Here is an 11,816-nt window from a genome sequence, read left to right on the forward strand (position 1 = left end):
CCCAAACAGGGTGCCTCCAGCTGTTGCTAAACTCCCAGCATGCCTGGATAGTCAGTGGCTGTCCAGAAATGCTGGGAGTTGATGTTTTGCAACAGCTGGAGGCTCCGTTTTGGAAACACTGCCGTACAATACGTTTTAATTTTTATTGGGGGGGACAGTGTAAGGGGGTGTATCTGTTGTGTTTTACCCTTTATTATGTGTTAGTGTAGTGTAGTGTAGTGTTTTTAGGGTACATTCACACTGGCGGAGGTTTACAGTGAGTTCCCTGCTAGGAGTTTGCGCTGCGGCGAAAAATTTGCCGCAGCTCATACTTGAAGCAGAAAACTTACTGTAAGCCTGCCTGTGTGAATGTACCCTGTACATTCACATGGGGGGGGGGGGACAAACCTCCAGCTGTTTCAAAACTACAACTCCCAGCATGTACTGACAGACCGTGCATGCAGGTAGTTTTACTTTTGCAACAGCTGGAGGCACACTGGTTGGAAAACCTTCAGTTAGGTTCTGTTATCTAACTCAGTATTTTCCAACCAGTGTGCCTCCAGCTGTTGCAAAACTACAACTCCCAGCATGTACTGATCGCCGAAGGGCATGCTGGGAGATGTAGTTATGCAGCAGCTGGAGGGATCGCAACTACAACTCCCAGCATGCTGGGATTTACAGTTTTGCAACATCTGGAGAGCTACAGTATAGAGACCACTGCAAACTGTGACCCTCCAGATTTTGCAAAACTACAAATCCCAGCATGCCCTGACAGCAAACAGTTGTGTGGGCATGCTAGGAGTTGTAGTTTTGCAACATCTGGAGGGCTATAGTTCAGAGACTACTGTAAAGTGGTCTCAAACTGTAGACCTCCAGCTGTTGCAAAACTACAATCCCAGCATGCCCAAACAGCTGTCTGGGCATGCTGGGAGTTGTAGTTTTGCAACATCTGGAGTGCTACAGTATAGAGACCACTATATAGTGGTCTCGGACTGTAGCCCTCCAGATGTTGCTAGGCACCTTCCTTCGGATCCAGGGAGCCTGCTGCAAGTCATCGCCGCCCGCCGATCTCCGACACCGATCGTCGCCCGCAGCCTCGACCGCAGGGTAAGTGGACTACAGCGCCGGTCCCCTTCGTTTCCCCGTCCTGCCCCGCCTATTGTGGGTGGGCAGAACGGGGAAAACGAAAGTTAACTCCCCCGCCCCCGATCTGCTATTGGATGTCGCTTCTAGATGCCCAATAGCAGGGATTGGAGGGGTGGCACCCCTGCAACCTCACTCCTATCTCTTCAGGGGGATCGTGGGTGTCTTGGACAATCGTGAACCCCCTTATATTCCGGGTCACCATAGACCCGTAATGACCTGGAATCGCGCAAATCGCAAGTGTGAATTCACCTGCGATTTGCGCCACCCGCCGACATGGGGGGGTCTGATGACCCCCCTTGGCATTTGCGCGGGGTGACTGCTGATCGATATCAGCAGTCACCCTGGTCTGGTCCCCGCCCGGCGCCTGGCAGGGACCAAAATTCCCACGGACATACGAGTACGTCCTTGGCCCTTAAGTACCAGAGTGCTTAGACCATACGTCCATGGTACCATACGCGTACGTCCATTGTCCTTAAGGGGTTAAAGGGATACTCCCGTGGAAATCTTTTTTTATTTATTTATTTTTTTTTTTTTAAATCAGCTGGTGCCAGAAAGTTAAACAGATTTATAAATTACTTCTATTAAAAAATCTTAATCCTTCCAGTACTTTTTAGGGGCTGTATATTACAGAGGAAATGCTTTTCTTTTTGGATTTCTCTGATGTCATGACCACAGTGCTCTCTGCTGACCTCTGCTGTCCATTTTAGGAACTGTCCAGAGCAGCATATGTTTGCTATGGGGATTTTCTCCTGGCCTGGACAGTTCCAAAAATGGACAGCAGAGGTCAGCAGAGAGCACTGTGCTTGTGACATCAGAGAAATCCAAAAAGAAAAGCATTTCCTCTGTAGTGTACACCCCTAAAAAGTACTGGGAGGATTAAGATTTTTTAATAGAAGTAATTTCCAAATCTGTTTAACTTTCTGGCACCAGTGTGCGAATATACTGCGCATGCGGAACAGCGACTCGCAGATCACTGTGGGGGAGATTTATCAAAACCTGTCCAGAAGAAAAGTTGCTGAGTTGCCCATAGCAACCAATCCGATTGCTTCTTTCATTTTTGAAAAGGCTTCTGAAAAATTAAATAAGCCATCTGATTGGTTGCCCAAAATTATTGCTCGATTTTTTTTTTTTTTGCTCTGAACTTGCTGCATTTCCTTTTTCTTTCTTTGCAACTTTTCGAGTGGACAAATTTCTCAAGACTGTCTAGGTATTTTAAAATCAATTTTTATTTTTTTTTTAATTTTTTTTGCAGTGGTCAGGAATTTATCATTGTGTGACCATTGGTGAAAAGTTGCACAAAAAGTCAAAAAAGCCCTCAACTTGTCACAAATGTGAAACAGCCCTGACCTGGCTTACAAACGTGCTATGTAAAGCATTAGCAAAAAGTCGCACAGATTGTCTTGACAGGTGAAACCATGCAAAGAAGTGCACTGAAGTGATTATTATTTTTATTTTTTTAATATGCACTAGCACGACATTTATTTATTTTTAGTTTCTTTTATTTGTAATTTTGAAATTCACTTCACAATCAAACACTTCTACAGTGCACTGCAATATTAATGTATTGCCATGCACTGTACAGTGGTCCCTCAACATACGATGGTAATCCCTTCCAAATGGACCATCGTTTGTTGAAACCATCGTATGTTGAGGGATCCGTGCAATGTAAAGTATAAGACAGTGGTCTACAACCTGCGGACCTCCAGATGTTGCAAAACTACAACACCCAGCATGCCCGGACAGCCAACGGCTGTCCGGGCATGCTGGGAGTTGTAGTTTTGCAACATCTGGAGGTCCGCAGGTTGAAGACCACTGGTATTAAAGGTTGTACTCACGTGTCCCCGCCGTGCCGGACCGTCACCGCTCGTCACCACTGCCCTGGATGTCGCCGTCCATCGCTGTCACCGTGTCGCCGGGGTGTCCCCGACGTTCCGGCAAGGCCTCTGCTTCCCCGGCATCCTCGCTCTCCGTCGCCGCCATCACGTCTTTACGCACGCTGCTCCTATTGGATGACGGGACGGCGTGCGCAGCGACGTGATGACGACAATGGAGAGCGCTGACGGTGGAGGGGATCCCGAATAGGACACGCCGGACCCCCGAGGACAGGTAAGTGATCGTCAGCGGACCACACGAGGCACCGTAAATGGCTATCCGGGGGCAGCTGAAGCAGTCTGCGCTGCCGGATAGCCATTTATGCGATGGCCCCAACATACAAAAGCATCGTATGTTGATGCTGCCTTCAACATGCAATGGCCTCTCAGAGGCCATCGCATGTCGAAATGATCGTATGTCGGGGCCATCGTAGGTCGGGGGGTCACTGTAATCTTTGCAGTCTTCTATAACACCCTGCCTTCACTTGACCACCGGCTTCCATGACAACTCAATGGCACCCATGCAAGGGATCAGGAGAATAGGGACCACCTTCTTGTTTGATTGCTTAGTACCATTGCATCTAAGAGGTTAAACAGCTGGGACTGATGTTATCTTTGAAACTGACCACTGGCAAGCGGCATCAAATGCAGTGAACAGCGAGCAGCCAGCATGTATATATCAGGCTCACCTCCTGATTCTGATCCTCACTCTCTTAAAGGGTTACTAGAATAAAAAAAATAAAAAAAATTGCCTAGACATGTGAAAAGTTTTGATCGCAACCCAGAAAAGTTTGCGGCTGCACTCTCCGCTCCCCGGCTGTAAATCAAATCTGACCTTTTTGCTATGGAAGCCTATGCAGAAAAAAGGTCAGATGTGCCGGCCAGCCAGAAAGTCAAGAACAATGTTGTGCACTTCCCTGGCGGGTCTTAGGAGTGAGACCTGGTGCTATCAAAACTTTTGAAATGTCTGGGCGTTAAAAGTGTTTTTTTTTTTTTTTTTTTTTAATGACAGTAACCCTTTAATGCCCCAATGATACAATAGTACATTGTCATGCAGTAAGGAGTTATATAAATGCATTTAGGAAAATACAATTGTCAGGCATCCTGCCAAGATTGATTTCTGGTCGCATTCATGGACTCAACCTGACCCCGTTCACTTACATTAGCTGCGATGAAGAAGAGTGACCCTGAGATCTTTGGCTGCCCCACCTGTGCCATAACTAAAGTCCCCATGTAGCCCTAACCATAATTTCACAAAAAGTTCACAATAGTACTATTCATCTGGCATTGTTGGGGCATGGTATGGCACTCCTCATCTGATGATTTTATGATTTTATGATTTATCTGAACACTGTATGGCACTACTGACTTAGTGATGAGCAGCATTGGCCATATTCGAATTTGCGATATTTCGCGAATATATAGATGAATATTTGTCTTATATTCGCGAATTTCACATATTCATTATATTCACATATTGGAGGAAGAAAACAGTGAGGGGGTGGGCAACATTACTATTGGTTGCTAGGGATGTTGTTGATAACCTCTGACAAGTGTATTTGCATCATTCTAATTGGCCCACAAGTGAAGAGAAGGAATATGCGCATATGCGGAAAAAAGTTAATATTCGTAATTTTGAATATATAGCGAATATGTTCGCAATATTCGCAAATTTTCAATATTCGCGCTAAAAATTTGAAATGCGAATATTCGAGCCCAACACTACTACTGATCTGGGCACTGTATGATATTATTTATCTAGGTACTGTAAGCAACTATTTGGGTAACTATATACCACATTTCATCTGCACATTGTCTGGGAGTTTTATGACACTATTTGAGCACTGTATTATTCTAGGTAAAAAGTATGAAACTATCTGGTTACTAAACTGCTCAAAAAAATAAAGGGAACACTAAGATAACACTTTCTAGATCTGAATGAATGAACTAATGTGATAGCCTGGGGGAGTAGGGTATATGGGATGTAGCTGTGCGGTGACTAAAGGATGTATGGTTAACCCTTTCTATTCGTGACGCCAGGGTGAGGGCTCCTCTGTAATGCTTGTCCTACCGCCACCCTTCCCAAGAGTGATAGGGAGGTATAGAATAATTGAATGTCCACAACCGGAGAATTTGCTGAAAACAGTTGGAACTTTACTGAAGGTTTTATGCAAGCTTCATAACCGGAACAATCTCTATACATGCAAAGTCTCTTAGAGATTGACAAAGTTTGGGACCTTAAGCGTTTTAGAGTCAGTAGACTGATATGCGCTGTTCCACTGGATTTAGGGGTTTAGTTGCGGTCCAGTAGTCACGCTAGCTTTAGCGGGGATTAGGTTAGAACTCACGGTTTAGTTTAGGCTGATGCCGGCAGGTTTTCTGGCCTAGCTTGTCTTTGAAAGTTGCGCGGATCCGTCCTGCTAGACCGGCATCCACGAGAGCAGCAACTCAAGAGAGCGATCATTGGCTACAGCTCCCTTATATGGGCAGGGGCTGGACTAGAGCTAATTGGTCCAATACTTCTGTCAATCATCCTTACATAGGGTTATGGGTAAACATGTGACCCAAGGACCTCCAACACAACATAGAGGAACCAATATAGTCACATGACCAAAGGTCCTATGACGCTAACAAGGTAAGTACTCTACTATGCATTATATTAAATATACACTCTATTAAATATGTACACATAAACATCATAAAATTAGAAAAGGAAGAGGGGACTGGGGGCTGTGCCACCTGGGGGATCCTACCTGAACGTAGTAACTCTGACTTTGGGGACCAGCATACAAGGTACGGTATGCAATACGGTACCGGAACACCACAAAATCCCATGAAATACTTTCGTCTTTACATAGGTGAATGTGCTGACAACAAAATCACACAAAAATGATCAATGGAAATCAAATTTATAAACCCATGGAGGTCTGGATATGGAGTCACACTCAAAATCATAGAGGAAAACCTCACTACAGGCTGATCCAAACTTTATGTAATGAAGAAATGATGAATCCAACGCGGTCCTCGTGCAATTCAAAACTTTATTCAAGCACCAACAGTTACAGGATGAAAACGCGTCAATTTTATCCTGTAATTATTGGTGCTTGAATAAAGTTTTGAATCGCACGAGGACCGCACTGGATTCATCATTTCTTCATTATTCCTGCCGGTGTTGGGTTGCACCTCTCCGAGCGTGGACACTAAGGCGCAGATAGTGGCCATGTACTTGGCTACGGAGCCCCATCTTTATAAAGCCATGTATCTTGAGGAAATCATTGCCAACACAAGTCGAATGTTTTTGTTTTTCCTACTGAATGTTACCAATTGTTTGTTCTGGAAACATTGGTTTTTACATTTTCCTACATTCCAAGTCCCTATAAGAGTGTTTCCCAACCAGGGTGCCTCCAGCTGTTGCTCCAGACCGGGTTCACACCACGTTTTTGCAATACAGTTCCCGTATACGTTTTCAATGTGAAAACTGACGGAACTGTATTGAAAACCATATGCCAAAAGATGCCTCTGGTTGTGTCCGTTTTGCATCTTGTACGGTTTTGTCAGTTTTTTTTTTCCTTACCCAAAATCGTACCCGACCACGGTTTTTGGTCAGGTTGAAAAAACGTATTAAACCGTATACGGTTTCTTTTAACATATGTGCGTATGGTGCCATCCTTTTTTCACCATACGGTTTTTGACTCTGCACAGGTTTTTTTTTCTTTCTTGGAATTTCAATCAAACAAGTGAAACTTTATACATAATGGAATGAAAAATTAAAAACGTATACGTTTTTTTCTTAAAAAAACGGATGCAACCGGACATCATTTTTCCAACCGTATACGGGTTAGAATTTGTACACACGTTTTGATACAGTTTAGTCCGGTTTTGAGGAATCCGTTTTTCATCAAAAACCTCATACGGGAACTGTATTGAAAAAACGTGGTGTGAATGCAGCCTTGCAGTGATTTGCCAAAATCATGGCAAATTAGAAAATCGGCACTGATCACAGCCTAAAAGGGCGCGTTCACACGCTTTTAGTTTTTGCGGGTTTTCCGCTGCGTATTTGAAAGGGGCGGGCTCTTCTCGGCTGTCCGTAGCAGATTGTCCGCGATGGAATTTACGCAGTCGCTACTGACTTCAATGGGGCCTGCGGCGGATTTTCCGCAGCGTAAATTCCTACGTGGAAAATCTGCTGCGGATAGCCGAGAAGAGCCCGCACCCTTTCCAAAACGCAGCGGAAAACCCGCAAAAGAAAAAAAAGAGCGTGTGACGCACCCTAAAACAGTGTTTCCCAACCAGGGTGCCTCCAGCTGTTGCCAAACTACAACTCCCAGCATGCCCGGACAGCCAACGGCTGTCCGGGCATGCTGGGAGTTGTAGTTTGGCAACAGCTGGAGGCACCCTGGTTGGGAAACACTGCCTTATAACTTCACCTTTCCTATCCGATTGTCTCACCTTTCTTTTCCATGACTTCATCTCATCAATGGAAACTTAGACGCCACACGCCAAGAATGTTTCCTTCTTCTAGACTCTTCTGGATGCGTCACTTTGGCCATGAAAACAACATGGAGTATATTTGCTTTTCTGCTTCCTGTTTTCGTACAACTCGATTCATGATAGGATGTCATAAGGAAAGAAACTTTATTTATATAAGCATCCAAACCTTTCCATGGTGCCCTCCGGAAGGCTGAAGATCCTCACACTGTAAACCAGCACATACTGTGTACACAGATGTAGCAGAGATGGATTTGTCATTAACCCCTTAAGGAACGGGGTTTTTCCGTTTTTGCACTTTCGTTTTTTCCTCCTCACTTTTAAAAATCATAACCCTTTCAATTTTCCACCTAAAAATCCATATTATGGCTTATTTTTTGCGTCACCAATTCTACTTTCCAGTGACATTAGTCGTGTTACCCAAAAATTCACGGCGAAACGGGAAAAAAAATCATTGTGCGACAAAATCGAAGAAAAAACGCCATTTTGTAACTTTTGGGGGCTTCCGTTTCTACGCAGTGCATATTTAGGTAAAAATGACACCTTATCATTATTCTGTAGGTCCATATGGTTAAAATGATACCCTACTTATATAGGTTTGATTTTGTCGCACTTCTGGAAAAAATCATAACTACATGCAGGAAAATTTATACGTTTAAAAATGTCATCTTCTGACCCCTATAACTTTTTTATTTTTACACGTACAGGGCGGTATGAGGACTCATTTTTTTGCGCCGTGATCTGAAGTTTTTATCGGTATGATTTTTGTTTTGATCGGACTTTTTGATCACTTTTTATTCATTTTTTAATGGTATAAAAAGTGACCAAAATGCGTTTTTTTTTATTTTGAATTTTTTTGCGCGTACGCCATTGACCGTGCGGTTTAATTAATGATATATTTTTATAGTTCGGACATTTACGCACGCGGTGATATCACATATGTTTATTTTTATTTACACTGTTTTATTTTTTTATGGGAAAAGGGGGGGGATTCAAACTTTTATTAGGGAAGGAGTTAAATGACCTTTATTAACACTTTTTTTTACATTTTTTTTGCAGTGTTATAGGTCCCATAGGGATCTATAACACTGCACACACTGATCTCTCATGCTGATCACAGGCGTGTATTAACACGCCTGTGATCAGTGTTATCGGCGCTTGACTGCTCCTGTCTGGATCTCAGGCACGGAGCAGTCATTCGCCGATCGGACACCGAGGAGGCAAGTAAGGGCCCTCCCGGTGTCCTGTAAGCTGTTCGGGATGCCGCAATTTCACCGCGGCGGTCCCGAACAGCCGGACTGACTAGCCAGGATACTTTCTCTTTCGCTTTAGAAGCGGCGGTCAGCTTTGACCGCCGCTTCTAAAGGGTTAACACCGCACATTGCCGCGATCGGCGATGTGTGGTATTAGCCGCGGGTCCCGGCCGTTGATGAGCGCCGGGACCGACGCGATGCGCTGCGACCCCGCTACATATCGCGGGAGTCGGCGCAGGACGTAAATATACATCCTGCGTCGTTAAGGGGTTAAAGGGGTACTCCAGTGAAAAACTTTTTATTTTATTTTAAATCAACTGGTGCCAGAAAGTTAAACAGATTTGTAAATTACTTGTATTAGAAAATCTTAATCCTTCCTGTACTTATTAGCTGCTGAATACAACAGTGGAAATTATTTTCCGTTTGAAACATAGAGCTCTCTGCTGACATCATGAGCGCAGTGCTCTCTGCTGACATCTCTGTCCATTTTAGGAGCTGTCCAGAATTGGAGAAAATCCTCAAAGCAAACATATGCTGCTCTGGACAGTTCCTAAAATGGACAGAGATATCAGCAGAGAGCACTGTGCTTGTGATGTCATCAGAGAGCTCTGTGTTTCAAAAAGAAAAGAATTTCCGCTGTAGTATTCAGCAGCTAATAAGTACAGGAAGGATTAAGATTTTTTAATAGAAGTAATTTACAAATCTGTTTAACTTTCTGGCACCAGTTGATTTAAAAAAATAAAGTTTTTCACCGGAGTACCCCTTTAAACTGTTTATGTTTAGGTAACATTGATTCCTGAGGTTTATCTCCTAAGAAGATAATACAGGACGCATTACTGTACTACTATTTGGGGACTTGGTCGTCTCCGATCTGTTGCTCCTCAGCTATTGCAACGGCATGAGGAAATGTAGGGAGCAGGCTGGGGAGTACTGCTCCCTACTTTTCTCTAGAATTTCCCCTACTGTCACATGACTTAAAGGGGTACTCCGGTGGAAAACTTTTTGTTTTTAAATGAACTGATACCAGAAAGTTAAACAGATTTGAAAATTACTTCTATTAAAAAAAATCTTTATCCTTTCAGTACTTATTAGCAGCTGTTTGCTACAGAGGAAAATCTTTATTTTTTGAATGTCTTTTTTGTGTTGTCAGAGTGCTCTCTGCTGACACTTGATGACTGTATGAGGAACTGTCCAGAGCAGGAGAAAATCCCCATAGCAAACCTATGCTGCTCTGGACAGTTCCTGAAATGGACAGAGGTGTCAGCAGAGAGCACTGTGGACAACACAAAAAAGAAATTCAAAAAGTAAAGAATTTCCTCTGTTGCATACAGCTGCTAAAAAGTACTGGAAGGATTAAGATTTTTTTTAATAGGAGTCATTTACAAATCTGTTTACCTTTCTGGCACCAGTTCATTAAAAAAAAAAAAAGTTTTCCACCGGAGTACCCCTTTAAAAAATAAAAATAAAAACATATCCACAGGATAGGGGATAAGTGCCTGATCATAGGAGTCTGACTGCTGGGACCCCTAAAATCTAAAGACTGGGCCTGTCTCTTACCACTGAGTGCTCCAGCTTCCAGCCTCCAAGATGAACTGGTCTCAACATTAAAGGGGTATTCCAGGAAAAAAATATTTTTTATATATATCAACTGACTCCAGAAAGTTAAACAGATTTGTAAATTACTTCTATTAAAAAATCTTAATCCTTTCAGTACTTATGAGCTTCTGAAGTTAAGGTTGTTCTTTTCTGTCTAAGTCCTCTCTGATGACATGTGTCTCGGGAAACGCCCACTTTAGATGAAGTTTGCTATGGGGATTTGCTTCTAAACTGGGTGTTTCCCTAGACAGGTGTCATCAGAGAGAACTTAGACAGAAAAGAACAACCTTAACTTCAGAAGCTCATAAGTACTGAAAGGATTAAGATTTTTTAATAGAAGTCATTTACAAATCTGTTTAACTTTCTGGAGCCAGTTGATATAGAAAAAAAAGTTTTTTCCTGGATAACTCCTTTTAACCGTGGAACACCACTGCAGCCAGTGACTGACTGAGCAGCTGAATACTGCTGAGACTAGTACATCATGGAAGGTAGGGGCTGGAGTGCTCTGCAGTAAAAAAAAATGGGCACAATCTGGAGATCGTGTGGGGTCCCAGCAGTCGGATCCCCCACAATCAGACATTTATCCCTGCAGTTAGGAATACGTTTTTCATAACAGAAGTACCACATTAAAGTGTAACCATCACTTAAAAATAATTAAAAACTTTTTAGTTTTATTAATTTACCCATATAGAGTGGTGGCAAAAAGATTTTAGAGCCATCACTGCTATTGCTGAGCTACTGAGAGTCTCCATTATAGTGGACAGCTATTTCTCATTCTCTGAATTTCAGCGGGTGAGACTAGAGTTAAGCTGTTTTCTAGTAGCACAAACAGTATTTACTTCCTTCCCAATTTCTCTAGCAAATCACAGTACAGAGATGGACTTCCCCTACCAACAGGCAATAGACATCAGATTGCAGAAGTGAGTTGTTTTTCTGGGATAAGGGTTCATCTTTGGTAAATGAAGTGATAGGCTATCACATGGAGGGACATTGCAAATGACCATTGAATTTTTATAGTTTTTTCAAACAACTTTTCCCCATGCAACAGCCTATGTGACCTGTAACATTGATTTACTAAAAATCAATTAATTTACTAAAAATGACTCTCACTTCCAGAAAAAAACACCTCAGTCTTTGCAATCTGCTGTGCACTGCCTGTTGTGAGGGTAATGCTAGATCTAGTAATAGGGAGACTTGCATGGAACCCAGAAACTTGGGGTGGAGCTTTGATACTACTTTGTTCATTAGAGACATGCAATCTATGAGCCTTTCTGCCTGCTCCAGAGGATCCATTATGTAAGTTAAATATAAATCAAGGCACCACTCTCATATCTGACCACTTATAGAGTGTTGGGCACCTGTCCCTTGTGTAAATACCAGAGTTAGTAGTACTGCATGTATACAATACTGCCTCTTAAATGTAACTTTCTTTCTCTTTAGTCTGAAGGCTTGCAATCATCATCAGTAGTCCAGTGCTTAGTGT

Source organism: Hyla sarda, chromosome 3 (genome assembly GCF_029499605.1).
Source record: "Hyla sarda isolate aHylSar1 chromosome 3, aHylSar1.hap1, whole genome shotgun sequence".
NCBI lineage: Eukaryota > Metazoa > Chordata > Amphibia > Anura > Hylidae > Hyla > Hyla sarda.